The 19705-nt window shown below is 45.9% G+C and overlaps 1 long non-coding RNA gene across 1 annotated transcript; it reads left to right on the top strand.

Annotated features, from left to right (window-relative positions):
* Positions 1-15915: 15915 nt before the first annotated feature.
* Positions 15916-18173, top strand: LOC148511411 (uncharacterized). The gene is made up of 3 exons (XR_015868733.1): positions 15916-15973; positions 17397-17741; positions 18075-18173. It is a non-coding gene; the product is annotated as an uncharacterized LOC148511411 (long non-coding RNA).
* The last annotated feature ends 1532 nt before the right edge of the window (positions 18174-19705 follow it).

The raw sequence follows: 19705 nt of genomic DNA, 5'->3' as shown, positions 1-19705 counted from the left end.
CATGCCATGCCATAACAGAATTCACACACACCACCAAGTGATTTATTTTTTATCTAGTAATGAAGATTCAAAAGAAGAAGAAAAAAAAGAAAACTCCCCTTCCATCATTCAAACCCAAAACCGCAAGTTGCAAGACATAGACCTTACCCACTAGCCTACACATTCTATCCATGTTGAGAGTTGCAACACAATCCTGTATACTGCCGCTAGTGTCATCCCGGCAGCTTTTAAGCGCACCACAACATCCTGAGTACACAATCCTGTGTACTGCCGCTAGTGTCATCCCGGCGGCACTTTGCACATCTAGCCAAGTTTACCAAGCCCTCAAGGCTGCTGCACAGCCCAAAGTCTGCTACTCAGCCCAGAGGCTGCTACACGGCCCAAAGGCCGCATCTAGTCAAGTTTACCAGCTCTCAAGGCTGCTACACAGCCCAAAGGCTGCTATACAGCCGAAAGGCCGCATCTAGTCAAGTTTACCAGCCCTCAAGGCTGCTACACAGCTCAAGGGATGCTGCTCATCCCAGAGGCTGCTACACAGCCAAAAGGGCTGCTACTCAGCCCAAAGGCTGCATCTAGCCAAGTTAAGCAGCCCTCATGGCTGCTACACAGCCCATAGGCTGCATCTTGTTCTTTGGCCCACAGGCCACAACTTGTCAAGAACTCCAGTTCTCAAGCTGTAGCAAGTCTAAATTGCTTGGACATAACCTTAATTTCTAACAGATTCATAACATTATCACTGGCCAGATTAAATTGTTGAGACATTGTCATGGTGACTGCTCAGAATCCTATGAAAATTCTGGCATTCCAGATTCCGGTTCTGACCCAGAAAGTGCAAGAACTTTCCTTCTGAGTAGAGGAAACTCGGGCGGCACCTGCTTGTCCAATGGTAACAGAGCCCAAATTGAATTTGCCGTAGTGGTTTTTAGGGAGCCGCAAAGACTTCTTTAACTTTAAGGAGAGCTGTAGACTTTATTTTAAACTCAGACACATGTCTTTGGGTTCTGAAGTCCAAAAAGTCAGCATTGTAATCTCTCTTTTACAGGGAGACCCCCAAACTTGGGCATTCGGCCTTCCTTCCACCTCGACTGCTCTTCAGACTGTGGGCACCTTTTTCAATGCCTTGGGATTACTCTATGATGATCCGAACAAAGCAGCCATGACTGAGGCTAGCCTCCGGTCTCTAAAACAGGAGAACAGAGCAGCAGAGGACTACTGTACAGAATTCCATAAATGGACAGTTGACTCTCGGATCAAATAAAGGACATATTGGTCCAAAATCCTTTGACTGAAACCCTGGATGATCAGATGAGTCTGACCATCCACATTGACCAGTGTCTCCGAGAATGCAGGTTGGAAAAGAATCTGCCTTCTCTGGCTCCTCACTCTCCTCTTTGGGTGTCTCCAGCAGAACAGGAAGAGCCTATGCAATTGGGAGCTTTTCATCATCCTGCAGAAGAGAGATGGAAGAGACACACACTGGATCTTCATATGTACTGTGGAGGTAAAGGGCATGTGGCTCAGCTTGTCCCATTAAGTAGGGAAAAGGAAAGGTCTAGGTGGTAGTGGAGAGTTGCATTTAGGCCTTGCATCCATCTATCTGGAAAATTCTGTCCTTTTTCCCACCATACTCAAGTCACTGACTGCTCAAGTTTCTGTCTCTGCCTTTGTTAACAGTGGAGCTGCGGATAACTTCATGGACCTGGCATTCTTTGAGACATTGGGACTTTCTCCTGAACCTTTATGTAGTCCAGTCAAAGTCATTGGTCTAGATGGCAGAAATCTTTCCAACGTCCCAATTGCTTTCCGGACTCCACCATTTCACTTGACCATTGGAGCTCTGCATTGGGGAAAGCTTTCATTTCTTCTTCTCCAATGTCCACTGGCTCCCGTTGTACTAGGATTACCTTGGCTGAAAAAGCATAACCCTGTGATCCAGAGGCAAACAGGTGAAATATTGCAGTGGGGGTCCTCTTGTTTTGCCTGTTGTCTGTCTCATCCTGTTCATCTAACAGCGGCCATACCATCAGAGTCTCCAGCAATCCCCACTCCCTTGGCTTGGCTGAAGTGTTCTCTAAGAAGAAGGCCAATGTTCTACCACCTCATCGGTCCTTCGATTGAGCCATTGATCTTTTACTGGGCACCAGACTCCCCAAAAGCAGGCTCTACGCATTATCTGTTCCTGAGAGTAAAGCTATGCAGGTTATATCCAGGAGGCCCTGGAAAAAGGATTTTTAGGCCATCCAAGTCCCCGGTAGGAGCAGGTTTCTTTTTCATTCAAAAGAAAGATGGATCACTTTGACCTTGTATCGACTTTAGAGGATTGAACGAGATTACAGTCAAGAATGTGTATCCTCTGCCGCCTATTTCATTCCTCTTTGATCAACTGCGGGAAGCTTCTGTTTTTTTGAAGATTGGCCTGCGGGGAGCATACAACCTCATTTGCATCCGGAAAGGAGATGAATGGAAGACGGCATTCAACACCCACTCGTGGCATTTTGAATATCTGGTTATGCCATTCGGTCTCTCCAATGCCCCAGCCATCTTCCAGGATTTTATTAACGAGGTCTTTGCTGTTTTCTACCTAGATGGCATCCTCATCTATTCTAAGTCCGTGAAACAGCATTGACAGCACGTGAGACTGGTGCTGCAGATAATCCTGGAAAATAATTTGTATGCCAAGTTGGAGAAATGCTAGTTCTAGGTGGAAGAGGTCTACTTATTGGGTTACATCATCTCCTCTCATGGCTTCTCCATGGATCTTAATAAGGTTAAGGCTATCCTGGATTGGGAACAACCCACATCACTAAAGGCCATTTTGCGATTCCTTGGGTTTGTGAACTATTACTGCTGGTTCATCAGATCCTTCTCCTCAATTGTCTCACCCATCGTGGAATTGACTAAGAAAGGGGGTGATGTTGCTAATTGATCTGCCAGCGCCATTTACGCGTTCAACTCCCTCAAGACGGCTTTCTATCAGATCCTGTACTTCAACACCCTAATCCAGATCTCCCTTTCTCAGAAAGATATGGAGGACAACAAACTACACCTGTATGCTTTCTTCTCTTGGAAATTTGATTTGGCAGAGAGAAATTACGATGTGGCCATTAAGTGGGCATTTGAAGATTGGAGACACCAGCTAGATGGGGCTAACAATGTTGTCTCTGTTCTGACTGACCATAAAAATCTGGCCCCAAAAAATCTGGCCTATACTGAGACGGCCAAGAGGCTGAATGCTAGACAAGCACTATGGGCCCTGTTCTTCACCCGCTTCAATTTTATCATCTCCTTTCGACCGGGTTCCAGGAACATGAAGGAAGATGCCCTTTCACATAACTTTCCCATTGATTTTTATCTTAGTGTTGAAGAAGAGACCATCATTCCGGCTTCCTGAATTCATCTAGCTCTGAAAAGAACTGTGGCTGATTCTCTTAGGCAGTATCAATCCGAAGCTCCTCCTGAAATGCCTCCAGGGTTGATGTTTGTCCTGGAGGGATCTTGTAAGGCAGTGCTGAATTATTTCCACTTGTCCAAAGCTGTTGGTCATCCAGGCATCATGAGGACTGTTGAACTACTCTCCCATTCTGTTTGGTGGCAGTCCATGTCTCGTGATGTTTGTGAGTTTGTGGTGGCTTGTGAAGTCTGTTCCAGAAACAAGACTCTTCGGACTACTCCTTCTGGCCTGTGATGTCCACTGCCCACTCCTCTTAAACCCTGGACTCGCAATGGACTTAGTGGTGGGTCTTCCATCACCTTCTCACTGTTCGGTCATCTGGACCATTGTGGACCGGTTTTCAAAGATGGTGCATTTTGTTCCTCTCAGCAAATTGTCTTCAGCTAAAGAATTATCAGTACTCTTTATCCAACATGTTTTTAGACTTCATGGACTTCCTTCAGACATTGTCTCAGATCGTGGTTCCCAATTTGTTGCTTGGTTTTGGAGGTGCTTCTGTGTGGCATCAATGTCAGTCTGTCATCAGAGTACCACCCACAGTCCAATGGACAGACGGAGTGGGCCAACCAGTCAATGGAACAGTACCTCTGTTGCTTCATCTCCAAGTGCCAAAACAACTGGGTTACGCTCTTGCCATATGCCGAATTTGCATACAGGAACTCCTGCTATTCTGCTTCAGCAATGTCTCCTTTTTTCTGTAGTTTTGGGATTCATCCAAGGAGTAATTCCTTCGAGACTGCACCTACCACACTGCTTCATCTGTTTCCAGGTTACAATCTGTCTGGAGGAAAGTACACCATTCTCTTATTCAAGCTTCTGGTCATTCCAAGGTCTTAGCTGACAGACATTGTAGGCCCTGTAATTTAAAAGTGGGAGACTTGGTTTGGCTGTCCTCCAAAAACATTAACCTGCACCAGAGGTCACAAAAGTTCGGTCCCAAGTTCATAGGCCCTTTTAAAATTACTTCTCAAGTGAATCCTGTGGCCTTTCGACTGAAGTTACCTCAGACACTCAGGATCAACAACACTTTCCAATGTTCTCTCCTGAAACCGGTGTTCCTTTCCTCCAGATTTTCCATGAGGTGCCCAGTCAGGCCTCCACTGGTGCTCATTCAAGGTTGACAGGAATTTGTTGTGGAAAAGATCCTTGGCTCCAGAATTTCTCAAGGTTGTCTTTAATTCCTGGTCCATTGGAAGGGATATGGACCAGAGGAGTTCTCCTGGATTCATAAAGGTTCTTTACACACTCCCACTATGAAAAGGAGGTTTTTCTAGAATTTTCCTGACAATCCAGGGTTTAGGGGTTTAGGGGGGGGGGGACTGTCAGAAGTTGCTGCACTGCGAATGCAGGGTGAGGTGAATGCCGGGCAGTCATTCGCTGAACACCTCCCCATCAAGTGTCCATCATCCCTGGCTTGTTCTGGATTGGCTCATGCAGCTATTTCTTCCTGGTGTGTACTCTGCTCTCGTGCCCGTGATAGCGTTTCACGTGTTTCCTGTTGTGGCATTGTCTCCTGTATCCAGTCAAGCTCCCAGTGTTCCAGTCAGCTTTGTTATCACTGCCATTTGTGTCATCTTGGCAGTACGGTCTGCATACCAGCTCTCAGATGTTTGTGTCATCCAGGCTGCACAAACTGCACCCAGCGTTCTGAGTATGCAATCCTGTGTACTGCCGCTAGTGTCATCCCAGCGGCACTTAGCGCACCTCAGCGTTCTGGGTACGCAATCCTGTGTACTGCGGCTAGTGTCATCCCGGTGGCACTTAGCGCACCTCAGCATTCTGGGTACAAAATCCTGTGTACTGCCGCTACTGTCATCCCGGTGCACTTAAGTGCACCTCAACATCCTAAATACGCAATCCTGTGTACTGCCACTAGTGTCATTCCGGGAGCGCTTTGCACATCTAGCCAGGTTTACCAAGCCCTCAAGGCTGCTGCACAGCCCAAAGGCTGCTACTCAGCCCAAAAGCCGCATCTAGCCAAGTTAACCAGACCTCAAGGCTGTTACTCAGCCCAGAGGTTGCTACTCAGCCCAATGGCTGCTACAGGGGCTAAAGGCCGCATCTAGTCCAGTTTACCAGCCCTCAAGGCTGCTACACAGCTCAAGGGCTGCTACTCAGCCCAAAGGCCACATCTACTCACGTTTATCTGTCCTCAAGGCTGCTACACAGGCCACAAATTGTCAAGAACTCCAATTCTCAAAGCTGTAGCAGGGCTAAATTGCTCGGACATAACCGCAGATTCTAACAGTTTCATAACAACACCATCTTAATTCAAATTTTTTGTTTAAACCTGCTGGAGAAATGGTGTCTAGCTTATAAATCAACAACATTTCTGCCTGGGTTAACATTGTTTCCTCATCCCTATCTCTCCAATTCCCTTTGATATGTTTCATTCCCAAAAATTGCTTTATTCCCTTAGTACAACTTTTATGTGCAGTTTCAAAGTGTTCAGATAAATTGTGAGATTCTCTGCCTTTTTTTATATTCCTGGCATGTTCGGCCAGTCTCGTCTTCAAAGATCTGGATGTTTTTCCTGCATAATAAATTACACGTACATTCTATCAAATAAATTACATTGCTAGTATGGCAAGTGATAAAATTGTTAATATAAAATTCCTTATCCTTTACTTTAAAATGTATCCGTTTTGACTTCTCACTGTGTACCAGTTTGCACTAGGGGTGTGCACCGGCCACTTTTCGTGTTTTGGATCTGGATCTTTCTTCATGTTTTGGATCTGGATTGGTTTTGCCAAAACCACCCTTCCATGTTTTGGGTTCTGGGTTTTGTGTTTTGGATCTGTATTTTTTTTAAAAAAAGCATAAAAACAGCTAAAATCACAGAATTTGTGGGTTTTTCTGCTCCTATGCTATTATTAACCTCAATAACCTTAATTTCCACTCATTTCCAGTCTATTCTGAACACCTCACACCTCACAATAGTGTTTTTATGTCCAAAAGGTTGCACCGAGGTACCTGGATGACTATGCTAAGCGACACGAGTGGGCGGCACAAACACGTGACCCATCTAGGAGTGACACTGCAGTGGCAGACAGGATGGCAGTTTGAAAAACTAGGCCCCAAACAGTACATACTGCAAAGAAAAAAAAGAGGTGCAAGATGGAATTGTCCTTGGGCCCTCCCACCCACCCTTATGTTGTATAAACAGGACATGCACACTTTAGCAAAGCAATCATTTCAGCACCAGGGTCTGCCACATGACTGTAGCTGAAATGATTGGTTCGTTTGGGCCCCCACAAAACAAGCTGGCAATTAATCTGTCCCTGCACAAACTGGCTCTACGGAGGCAAGATGTCGTCCTCATCCTCCTCATCCACCGATACCTCACCCTCTTCAGTGTAGTGTACATCCTCATCCTCACAGAGTATTAATTCGTCCCCACTGGAATCCACCACCACAGGTCCCTCTGTACATTCTGGAGGCTGGTCTCCCTGGAAGAGTTGATAATTAATTTTTATGAACATCATCTTCTCCACATTTTGTGGAAGCAACCTCCTATGCCTTTCGCTGACAAGGTTCCCGGCTGCACTAAACACTCTTTTGGAGTACACACTGGAGGGGGGGCAACTCAGGTAAAATAGAGCCAGTTTGTACAGGGGCCTCCAAATTGCCTCTTTTTCCTGCCAGTACAGGTATGGACTGTCTGACATGCCTACTTGGATGCTGTCACCGATGTAATCCTCCACCATTCTGTCAATGGTGACAGTATCATATGCAGTGACAGTAGACATGTCAGAAATTGTTGCCAGGTCCTTCAGTCCGGACCAGATGTCCAAACTTGGTCCTGCATCACCGCCAGTGGGTTGCTTAGGATACCTAAGTTTTTTCCTGGCAGCCCCAGTTGCGGGAGAAAATGAAGAAGGAGCTGTTGACGTGTCATGTTCCGCTTCAGCTGACAGTGTTTTCACCAGCAGGTCTTTGCACCTCTGCAGGCTTGTGTCGGCCAGAAAGAGAGACACCACATAGGCTTTAAACCTAGGATCGAGCTCAGTGGCCATAATGTAGTGGTCTGATTTCAACAGATTGACCACCCTGGAATCCTGGCAAAGCGAATGAAGGACTTCATCCACAAGTCCCATATGCCAAGCGGAATCGCTCCATCTTTGCTCCTCCTTCACTTTCTCCAGCTGCTTCTCCAAAAGCCTGATGAGGGGAATGACCTGACTCAAGCTGGCAGTGTCTGAACTGACTTCACGTGTGTCAAGTTTGAAGGGCTGCACAACACAGAAATCACTGCGCTTGAGTAAGGTGCATACCCCCTCCTTTGCCTATGTCATAGGTGGATGTATAGGTTTGAATGGCCTTTTGCTGCTCCTCCATCCTCTGAAGCATATAGAAGGTTGAGTTCCACTGCATCACAACCTTTTGCTTCAGGTGATGGCGGGGCAAGTTCAAGAGTGTTTACTGGCACTCCAGTCTTCGGTACGCAGTCGCTGAATGGCGAAAGTGACCAGAAAGTTTTCGGGCCACCCAAAGCGTCTCCTGCATGCCCCTGTCACTTTTCAGAAAATTCTGCACCACCAAGTTTATTGTGAGCAAAACATGGGACGTGCTGGAATTTGCCCAGATTTTTATAATGCCCGCACAATATTGGTGGCATTGTCAGATATCACAAATCCCCAGGAGAGTCTAAGTGGGGTAAGCCACTGGGCGATGATTTCCCTCAGTTTCTCTAAGAGGTTGTTGGCAGTGTGCCTCTTACTGAAACCGGTGATACACAGCGTAGCCTAGCTTGGAACGAGCTGGCGTTTCAGAGATGCTGCTACTGGTGACGCTGCTGTTGTTGCTGCATACGGTGATACATCTACCCAGTGGGCTGTCACAGTCATATAGTCCTTAGTTTGCCCTGTTCCACTTGTCCACATGTCCGTGGTTAAGTGGACATTGGGTACAACCGCATTTTTCAGGACACTGAGGACACTTTTTCTGACGTTTCTGTACAGTCTCGGTATCGCTTGCCTAGTGAAGTGGAATCTAGACGGGATTTGGAACCGGGGACACACTACCTCCATCAATTGTCTAAATCCCACTGCACTAATGGCGGATACTGGATGCACGTCTAACACCAACATAGCAGTCAAGGCCTCAGTTATACGTTTTGCTTCAGGATGACTGCTGTCGTACTTCATCCTCCTCGCTAAGGACTGTTGGTGAGTCAATTGTTTAGTAACAGTAGTGGTGTTCCTACTTCCTCTCTGGGATGATGCACGACTCCCAGCAGCAGCAACAGCAGCAGTGGTAGCAGTAGGCATAGCAATGCAGGATCCTCCGGAGTAATCCCGGATAGGAGAGTCAGTCATGCCAGTGACATGGCCTGCAGGACTACTTCCGATCCTGACTAAAGAGGAAATTGATGAGGAGGGAGTTGACGGTGTGGTTTACAGGCGTTTGGATACAACAGGACAACAGGATTTAGGTGTCCCTGGACTGCTTACGGTCTTAGCCAAAGTTTCTGAACTTGACAGTAACTTTTTATGAACGCACAGCAGGTGCCGTATAAGGGAGGATGTTCCTAGGTAGTTAACATCCCTACCCCTACTTATTTCACCTTTACATATGGTACATATGGCAAGACAGTTGTTGTCCGGATTTGGATAGAAATATTGCCAGACCAAAGAGGTGGAATGTTTGGTCTTCTGCCCAGGCATGACCGTGATGGGCTTTTTCATCCCACGGACAACAACTGTCTCCCCCGGAGCCTGATTTAAACAAACCACATCACCATCAGAATCCTCCTCGCCAACTTCCTCCTCAGCGCCAGCTACACCAGTATCCTCATCCTGTTGTACTTCAACAGTGACATATTCAATTTGCATATCAGCAAGTGGACTGTGGGTGCTCCTTTCAGCACTTGCAGGGGGCGTGCAAATGGTGAAAAGAGCCACCTCTTCCTGTCCAGTGCCGGGAAAGTCAGGCATCGCAACCGCCACCACACTTGAACTCTCCTTGGGGATTTGTGATATCTTCTTAGAACGCACAGTTCTTCGCTGTGCTTTTGCCAGCTTAACTCGTTTGATTTTTTTAGCGGGAGGAGGGCTTCCATCGTCATGTGAAGCTGAACCACTAGTCATGAACATATGGAAAGACCTTTGCCGTTCCTTGCCACTCCGTGTCGTAAATGGCATATTGGCAAGTTTACTCCTCAGATGATTTAAATGTTTTTTTGAAGGTCATTTTCCTGGACTTTGTCATTTGGGATTGTATGTGCCCTCTACTATGACATTGGGCATCGGCCTTGGCAGACGATGTTGATGGCATGTTATCGTCTATGTCATGACTAGTGGCAGCAGCTTCAGCACTAGGAGGAAGTGGTTCTTGATCTTTCCCTATTTTATTTTTATCGGAGAAAGTTTGGTCCTCCATTTATGTTATAGAGACTAGTGCACTTTGTGGGTTACACCACCCTTTAAGAAATGAGCCAGCCGGCTCTTTACTTATGGGACACAAGCGCACACTTGGCACTGCTCCTTTGTTAATGCACGTGCATCTACAGTGCACACAATTCACAAAAACAGAAAAAAAAGAAGAATTTTTTATTTTTTGTGGGTTACACCACCCTTTAACAGACAGACGCACGCTTGTCGCTGCTGCTTTGAGGATGCACGTACAGTGCAGACAATTCACAAACACAGAAGAAAATGTTTTATTTTTGTTGGAGTGAACTTTGGGGGTTACACCTCCCTTTAACAGACAGATGCACGCTTGGCGCTGCTGCTTTGAGGATGCACGTACAGTGCAAACAATTCACAAACACAGAAGAAAATGTTTTATTTTTGTTGGAGCCCACTTTGGGGGTTACACCACCCTTTAACAGACAGACGCACGCTTGTCGCTGCTGCTTTGAGGATGCAGGTGCGGCTATAGCCCACACAATTCACAAAGACAGAAAAAAAAGAAGAATTTTTTATTCTTTGTAGAGCGCACTTTGAGGGTTACACCACCCTTTAACAGACAGACGCACGCTTGGCGCTGCTGCTTTGAGGATGCACGTACAGTGCAAACAATTCACAAACACAGAAGAAAATGTTTTATTTTTGTTGGAGCCCACTTTGGGGGTTACACCACCCTTTAACAGACAGACGCACGCTTGTCGCTGCTGCTTTGAGGATGCAGGTGCGGCTATAGCCCACACAATTCACAAAGACAGAAAAAAAAGAAGAATTTTTTATTCTTTGTAGAGCGCACTTTGGGGGTTACAGCACCCTTTAAAGGACAAGCCAGCCGGCCCTTTACTTATGGGACACAGGCGCACGCTTGGCGCTGCTCCTTTGTTGATGCACGTGCAGCCACAGTGCACACAATTCACAAACACAGAAAATATTTTTTTATTTTGTTTGGAGTGCACTTTGGGGGTTACAGCACTCTTTAACGGACAAGCCAGCTGGCCCTTTACTTATGGGACACAGGCGCACGCTTGGCGCTGCTCCTTTGTTGATGCACGTGCAGCCACAGTGCACACAATTCACAAATACAGAAAATATTTTTTTATTTTGTTTGGAGTGCACTTTGGGGGTTACATCACTCTTTAACGGTCATGCCAGCCGGCCCTTTACTTATGACACAGGCGCACACTTGGCGCTACTTTGTTGATGCACGTGCAGCTACTGCGCACACAATTCACAAACACAGAAAAAATATTTATTTTTTTGCACTTGGGGGGAGCACCCCTGATGGACAGAGCACCCCCTGGACAGCACTACAGCACTCCTTTAGGACTGGGACACTGCACAGGACTTTGGAGTGGACACAGCCCCTATGGACAACTGACTGCACAACACAGTCCAGCCAGCCCCTATGGACTTTGGAGGAGTGGACACAGCCCCTATGGACAACAGCAGCACAGCACAACACAGCCAGCCCCTATGGACTTTGGAGGAGTGGACACAGCCCCTATGGACAACAACAGCACAGCACAACACTGCACTACTCTACACTACACAGCCCAGCCAGCCAGCCAGCCAGCCCTTACTCCCACCTTCCCTCTTCACTGTCCACAGCCGAGTGAGAAAATGGCTCCGAAGCGGGTACCTTATATAGAATCCAAAACCCGCGAGACCCGGAAGGCGGGATGATGACGTTTTGCCTCGATTTCAGATCCGAGTTAGGCGGGAAAAGTCGAGCCTGACTCGAATCTGTCTTGGATCGGGGGGGCTCGGGGGGGTTCGGATTTCAGAAATCCGAACCCGCTCACCCCTAGTTTGCACATGGTGAATGTGCCACACAGATGAAAACCTTTAGTTCTAATTGATATTTTGGTTACATAAGGGAGGACACTTTTTACTAAATGATCTTTGATGTTTGGTGCTTTTCTATAAATGAATCTGGGAATATCAGGGATAAGATCTTTTAATATGGTATCCTTTTTTAAGAGATGCCAATGTCTTTTTATGACCGACTCTATTTCTTTATATTGGGAATTGTACGTGGTGATGAAAGCAAAGTCTTACAGATTCCCATTCTTTTTATCAGTACAATTATTTATGAGAAGATTTTTACGTTCCATTTTCAGAACTTTGAACTTTCACCTCAAGTTCTGTTTCATCATAGCCTTGTGATATGAAATTGTTTTCCATATCAGAGGCTTGGAATTGGAACTCCTCTATATCACTACAATTCCTCCTCATGCGGATGAACTGGCTCTTTGGTATCCCTTTTAGTCAGTTTGGATGGTGCTGACTTACCAAAATCATGTCAGTCATGACGGCCTATCTATTGTATCAGGGAGGCAGAATTCAGCCATATCTGGATTACATTCTGATATTGGCCCAGACTCCAGTTATGCTACAAAACCATCTTCAAATGACCATAACCTGGCTACAAAGCCACAGCTGGACAATAAATTGGAAGAAATCATCACTTTCTCCAACACAGCAGATGGTACATCTGGGGGCGTTTCTGGATTCTCGGGCACAAAATGTGTTTCTGCAAGAGTACAAGATTGTGGATCTATCATTGTGAATATGCAAGCTGCTATGCAAGTGAAGGGTATTGATTCTGTTAGCAGTGCAGGTCCTGGGATCAGTGGTATCCACCTTTGACATGGTGGGGTATGCTCAGTTCCATTCCAGGCCTCTACAAAGATTGATTCTCTCCAGGGGGAACAGACAGCATCATCTTGTGAGGTTCTGGTTTTGTTGTGAGCCCGAGGTGGTAAAAGGAGCAGACACTGAAGCTGATTAAAAAATAAACGTGGAGTTTTTAATGAGTGGCAAAACAAAAAGTCTGGGTATAGCACTAAAGTGCACTTGGGGAACTGTAGTGAAGCAATGGGAAAAAGTCCAGGTAGTGATAACAGAAAGTAGTCCAGTAATCCAGGTTTTGTGAGGCAGAAATGATTTGCAGGCTGAAGTGAAGTTGCAAGCTGAATTGAATTTGCAGGGAGAAGGCAAGTGGAGGCAGGGTGCAGGGTAACAGCTGACACAGGTACTCAGGCAAGGGAGAGGCAATAGAGGAGGCAGGGGAATCCAGGGGTCTGGAGCAGGCAGGGAGAAGCAGGCTAGACAATGATCCCAACAGACAGGTGAAAACACAGGAACTCCCTCTCTCAGCTCTCGCTGAGAAACACATTGCACTGGCAATGAAAAGAAGCTCTGCACTCCCTTAAATCCCCAGTGCCAGACTGTGACTGACCAGAGAGAGCATGTGACACACCAGGAGAGGGCGACTAGGTCACATGACCAGAGGCAAGATGGTGGCGCCCATGCCAGAGCGGAATGGAAGCACCACCAGGCCTAACCAGACCAGAGTGACAGTATGCCTGCACAGGACTACGTGCAGCCAATGCACCCCACCAGATACCAGTGCCACCACCAGATGCCCCTCGCCATAGCATCCTCACAGGTAATACCTGCCGGCCGGCATGCCGAGAACCCCTGGTTGTGACACATCTTATAAGGTCTTAGAGGATCCTTCTCACTCCAGATGTTTGTCACTCCCTCCTATGGTGACTAAGAAAGGATCAACTAAACAAAGGGTGCCTGTTCTGGATTTCAATATTGGGTGCTTCTAACCATGTACACCAGCCTTTGTGGATGGGGGCAGCGACAGGTCATCACACCTTTTAGGGAAGATGGACAAATCAAGAAAGTCATCTGCCCATAAACATTCTGGAACTACGAGCAGTATTTAGAGCTCTTGTCATGGCACAGGACCTGCTCCAGGGCAGGTTGGTCCAGATCCAGTCTGACAATGTGACTACAGTGGCCTACCTCAATAATCAGGGAGGCATAAGAAGTTATGCAGCCATGAAAGAAGTGACAAAGGTTCTGATTTGGGCAGAACGTCATCTTCCGGCCATCTCGGCAAAATTCATTATGGAAGTACTTAATTGGGAAGTAGACTTCCTAAGTCGCCAGGACATACATGCCAGAGAGGTGTCTCTCCATCCAGGAGTGTTTCAGCTCCTGGTAAGCAAATGGGATCTACCAGATATAGATCTCATGGCATCACACCACAACCACAAGGTCCCCAGGTATAGGTCCAGGCAGTAAGATGGGACTTCAAGCTGGCGTATCTTTTTCCTCCAATTTCTTTACTGCCAAGTGTTCTCAGAAAATTCAAACAGGAAGGTGGAACAGTAATACTGGTGTCTATGGCTTGGCCCAGACATCATTGGCTCACTGACATCCAGAATCTGTCCATAGACAGTCCATACCCTCTTCTGTGGCAGGATCTGCTAACGCATGGTCCCTGCCAACATCTGGACTTCCCTCGACTGGCTCTTCAACCATTCATCCTAAGAGTGAATAGTTTTTCCAGTTCTGTAATTCAAACGATGATTAGGGCAAGAAAGCCTGCCTCTGTCTGCATCTATTACAGAGTTTGGTATTCTTTTGGTCAATGGTGTTCTCATAAGGAATATGATCCTAAGGTGCTCAGGATTTCCAGGATACTGGCTTTTCTGCAGACAGGGTTAGACAATGGTCTCCGCCTAGCCACTTTGAGAGTGCAGGTTTCTGCACTCAGTCTGGTTCCAGGAAAAGATTGCTTCATTACCTGATGTTAGAATTTTTTTCCAAAGAGTCCTGCGAGTTCAGCCTCCTTTTGTTCCACTGGTAGCACCGTGGGACCTGTCTTTGGTTCTTAAGGGACTACAAGCTTCCCCATATGAACCTTTAGACTCTGTGGATTTGAAGTGGTTAACAGCAAAGACACTTTTTCTTCTTGCTATTTCTTCTGCTTGCAGAGTCTCTGATTTGGTAGCGCTATTTTGCCGCACCTCATTTTTGATTTTTCACCAGGATAAAGCTGTTCTTCATACAAGGGAGAGTTACCTTCCTAAGGTAGTGTCCTATTTTCATGTGAATGAAGAAATTGTTGTTCCAGCTTTTCAGGCTCCAAACATTTCTGTAGGTGAAGGCTCCCTGGATGTAGTTCATGCTCTCCATATCTATGTGGAGCATACAAACTCTTAGAAAATCAGATGCTCTTTTTGTATTATATGGTTTTCACAAACGAGGATGGCCAGCAGACCCTGGCTCGATGGTTACCTATGACTATTTCTCAGGTGTACTGTACACACAGGCTGATCTCCCTATCCCGGACATGGTGACAGCACATTCTACTTGGTCTGTAGGGCCATCGTGGGCATTTTCTCTTGGCGCCTCTTCTGAGCAATTGTGCAAGCCAGCTATGTGGTCTTCTTTTTACACCTTTCTTAGGTATTATGCCTTTGTAACCTTTGCCTCTCAGGATGCTTCCTTTGGGCTATGAGTTCTTCTTTCTGCCGAGGAGTATCCCCCACCCTAGGGAAATTGCTTTAGGACATCCCCATGTTATCCCTGTGGATCCCTATGGACCCTGAAGAAGATAATTAGAGTTTTGGTAGACTTACTTAGATATCGCCTTTTCTTTGAGGTCCATAGGGTCCACAAGGCACCCACCCTGACACACCTGGCTTCATTTGGTTTTATTCTTTCAGTCACAGATTCCCTCATCTTATGTAAGAGTGTTTCTGATGTACGATTGTTCATTCCTTCTCCTCTTTTCTTCTCCTGCCTTGAGGCTTGTTAACTAAACTGAAGTCCTATGGCTAGGGGCAGGGTATATATGGAGGGGGACCCAGGGCATCCTGGGAGCAGAAGCGTTAACTGATTGGTGCCTGGTCTTCCAACCATAATATCTTCCCCATGGTATCCCTGTGGACCCCATGGACCTCAAAGAAAAGGAGTTATCTAGTTAAGTCTACCACAACTCTAAATATATATATATATATATATATATATATATATATATATATATTGTGACATATTGTGACAGGTCACTAGCACCATAGTGAAAGGCAGGTATATTTGCCCTAGATTCCTGACCTATGTGTTTTGAAACCTCAGGAAGATATTTGTGTTAGGAGCTTTTTGGGCTGTTAGCTTCACAGGAGGCTAATTAGGGCTTTCAGCTGTGTGGCTGTGTTTTAAGGCTGTCAGGCTGATCAGTATGGAGAGACACTGCCCGAGGAAAGGACAGTCTCTTTGTGTCTCTCTGAGGGAAACAGGTCACTGAGACCAGGTAAACTACGTCTGGTAAAACTTCTTGTACTTTGTTTTATTAGTGAGCTAGGATCACTTTTGTGTTTAGTTAGGGTCAGACGGCAAGGTGTTTGTTTCTGTTTATATTTGTTTTGCTGCATAATAAAACTGGCTGAGGCCAGTTGCACCAGACCAAAGGACTTTGGGCCTGATTCAGAGCCGCTCGTTAGCGGCAGTACGCTCGTTCACCGAACGAGCGAGAAAATGTAAATTCCTGCGCTCGCTCGAAAGTTTGCTCGTATCTAATCTTTCGCCCCAAAGTCTCCCAACCCCTCCTCTAGCTAACGAGCGAGCAAAATTGCGACCGGCCATCTCCCAATTTGGTTGCAAGGAACGCTTGCACAAGTCCAAACCGAAGTGGATTACCTGCTCGTTCATTCTGCATACATACTTTAATCGTATCATGCCAATCAATTTATTAATTAGCTTAATTGCTCTTCACATGTTTGCCATCCGTTTTTTTTTTTTTTCAATAAACTTTATTGTTGTCCGTGTGTGTCATTTTACCCGCAGAATACGTACGGTTTCACCAATGGTTTACTTTATCAAAAAAACATGTTGTAACCAATTATCCTATTGTTTTCCTGTGTTTAGGATATTCCTATTTTCAGATTTAAATTTCTTTATTTAAATTAGCTTACGCATGTCACTGCATGAAGCCTATCATAACTCACATTATATTTTGGAGCCTGTAGGACACATGACTCATACAATAACCAATACAATGGTTCCTGTTAATTTACAAAGTACATTAGCCAATCAAAAGTTTTCTCTGGCCTTTATTAAAACTGTTTGTTGTAAAAAAAATCATTGCCATCATGAGAGCCTCCACATTTACAACACGGGAGCTGTTGGTCCTCACAGAGGTCATGGACCGGAGGATCACCAGCCAGCCTTCCCCCATCACCAACCGGGCCAAGCGATTGGCCTATGCGGAGGTTCGCTCACGCCGTAATATAGGCCAATTAGAGCGCAGGTGGTCTGATCTGCGGTGCCGCACCTCCCGCTTGCTGGCATGTTTTCGGCAGCGGATCGCTGCAAGTAAGTGTTTTTTTTTTTGTAGGATTTGTTTTCGGCCCTATCTGCGTGTGCTTGTTTCCAGTATAGCCCTGTTTGTTTTTTGCGGCCCTATCTGCGTGTGCATGTTTGTTTTCAGTATCGCATTGTTTGTTGCGGCCCTATCTGTGTGTGCATGTTTGTTTTCAGTCTAGCCCTGTTTTTTGTTTTTTGACAGGTCTGTGTGTGCATGTTTGTTTTCAGTCTAGCCCTGTTTTTTTTTTACACATGTCTGTGTGTGCATGTTTTCCTTTTTTAGAATGTTTGTTATTTTTTTGGTGTTGTAATTTTGGCTTCCACACCCCCCTTCCCAAAAAAAATTAAAACATTTTTCCTTCATCATTTAGGGGCTGAACGCAGAATCCGGACTCTCCGCAGAGTTCGGCGCCGAGCTCGGCCCCTGCCGCCGACGACCAGTCCGAGCCCATCTCCCCAAACTTCCCCCAATTCCCCCTCCACCCCTGCCCGGCCAATAGCTGAGGCCCCTCCCTCTCCCAATATGCCCCACCCCCAAAATTCACCCTCCCCTCCAACCGCCCCTCTCTTTTCTTCACCCTCCCTTCCACCACCCCCTAGATTTTCCGGGCCATCAACAATTTCCAACCTCTCCCCTCCCTCAACCCACCAGCACTGGCCCACCTCCGAGGAGGAGGAGGATGGAGGTCCTCCCAGACCATCCAGCCCAATGACCGGTATGTTTACCTTTCTTTTTTGTAAAAATTCATTTTGAATTGGATATACAATGTCTTGGATAGTTTCCACTGATACATATCACACATGTGAAAACACTCATTCTTGGGGTTTTGTGCTTTACCCTAACAAGGGTACTTTGTCCTTTTTGGGTCGCCTTTTTGTGTGTTCATTTATAATTTAGTATTGATACCATCTTGGCATTTGCCAGTACTTGTTTTTTTAACACAAAACTGGATCTTGTTTGCAACAAGATTTATTTGTTTAGTTTGTTTATTCAACTTATAATGTAAGGTGTCATTTCATTAAGGATCCCTTTTTTTTTATACCAACAGCGGACCAGAGGCGGATGCATGGTATGCAGGAGGGCTTGGCCGCCTTGCGTGGCCACGTCATTTCCATGCTCGTGGTTCTCGACCACGTGGCGGCGCTCCTTCGGAGCTGATTTTTGTTTGTTTGTAATTTAGTTATGTTTTTTTGTCAAAATAAAATAGCGTTGTATGTTAACGAGTCTCATTTCTTGACTGAAAATATTACATTGTTTAACCTTCCATAAGTCCATTATTTGGTCATGTTCTTTAAAATAAGGTAAATTAGATTGTACAAAGCGCTAGAAAGTATGTAAGCTGCCACATTAAACACCTCACCATGCCAATAGGTTTGTGGCTAAACCAACAGTTTGTTGTTTTTCGTGTGGTGGGTAATGTAAATAGAAACTGAAACCTGCTTAGGCCTCTTTTTTAACAAACTACTGATTCACCCTAATACCTTTGTTGTTTTTTCTAAGCCACAAAGCATGTTCAAAGACTTAACAATTTCACACATTACAGGATTCGGCATTATGAAAGGTGGCATTTTTTGAGACAGGTTACACGTGCTTGTAATGTGTAAATAAACAGTCTTTTTAATGGAAAAGAAAACTTTAATACACAGGAAACACAAACAGAAAGTGAATTGTGACAAGCAATTCACACAGTGAAAACACACTACAAAAAACAACCTACACCAAACGCAAAAAAACCAAACAACACTCAAGAACTGTTGAAATAAGTAGCAGGCCAACATGAATCCACAAATGAGGCGATGAAATAATTTTTCAACAAGTTAGTTCCAATGTGGCCACATGTAGACAATTTAGTGGATCAGGTAGTAGGCATCGTTTTTACATGGTTTGAAAAGAAAGACAAGAAAAATAAATGAAAAACAAGATTAAAAAGGCACATTACAATCGTACATGTAGACATTGGGACAATTAAGTAAATGTTTGTCAATAATTACCTGAAAAATCGGGCCACCACATAATCGCGTATGGCCCCCCTGCATACTGACCTCCGACCAACCGCGGGGGGGCCATCCTCAGGTAAGGCATCCTCTGGCTGCATTGGGACACCACTCCTTATGGCGATGTTGTGAAAGATCCCACACAGGACCACAATTTTCTACTTCAGGGTCCATAGGGGGTCCACAGGGTTGACCTTGGGGTATAGCTGGATCTGGATCCACAGGCACCACGCAGTTAAAGCTTTTCTGCTCCCAGGATGCACTTGGGTCCATCCTCCTCTATACCCCGGCCCCGAGCCACAGCACCTCAGTTTTAGCTGGTGCCCGGCCGGAGTTGGGTCACCCTGGAGCAGTGGGGCTGCATAAGCAGCCCCTAAGCTTTGTTTTAATTTTTTTTTTAAAAGAAGATTTTATTATTTTATTTTTTTACTATCTTCAGAGCGGCAGCATAAGACTGTCCATCTGGACGTCCATGCTGGTGCTGCAACGCCGGTACTGATACAGGGATTGCAACGGGACCCCGGAGTCAGTGCTAGCGTGGCTCCGGGACCTCCCACAGACTGCTGCCGGACTCAAGGGGCCAGGTAAGCTGCGTGCAGCACTGTCAGTGCTGCACACGGGGGAAGTTATGCAGTCTTTATGCCGCTGGTCTCTGGGGACAGACCGGCGGCACTAGTAGCGGCGG

The sequence above is a fragment of the Taudactylus pleione genome, unplaced genomic scaffold (genome assembly GCF_031769625.1).
Source record: "Taudactylus pleione unplaced genomic scaffold, aTauple2 ptg000309l, whole genome shotgun sequence".
NCBI classification, from domain to species: Eukaryota; Metazoa; Chordata; class Amphibia; order Anura; family Myobatrachidae; genus Taudactylus; species Taudactylus pleione.
Note: the sequence above shows the minus strand (reverse complement) of the source record. Positions and strands in the feature narration are given on the sequence as shown.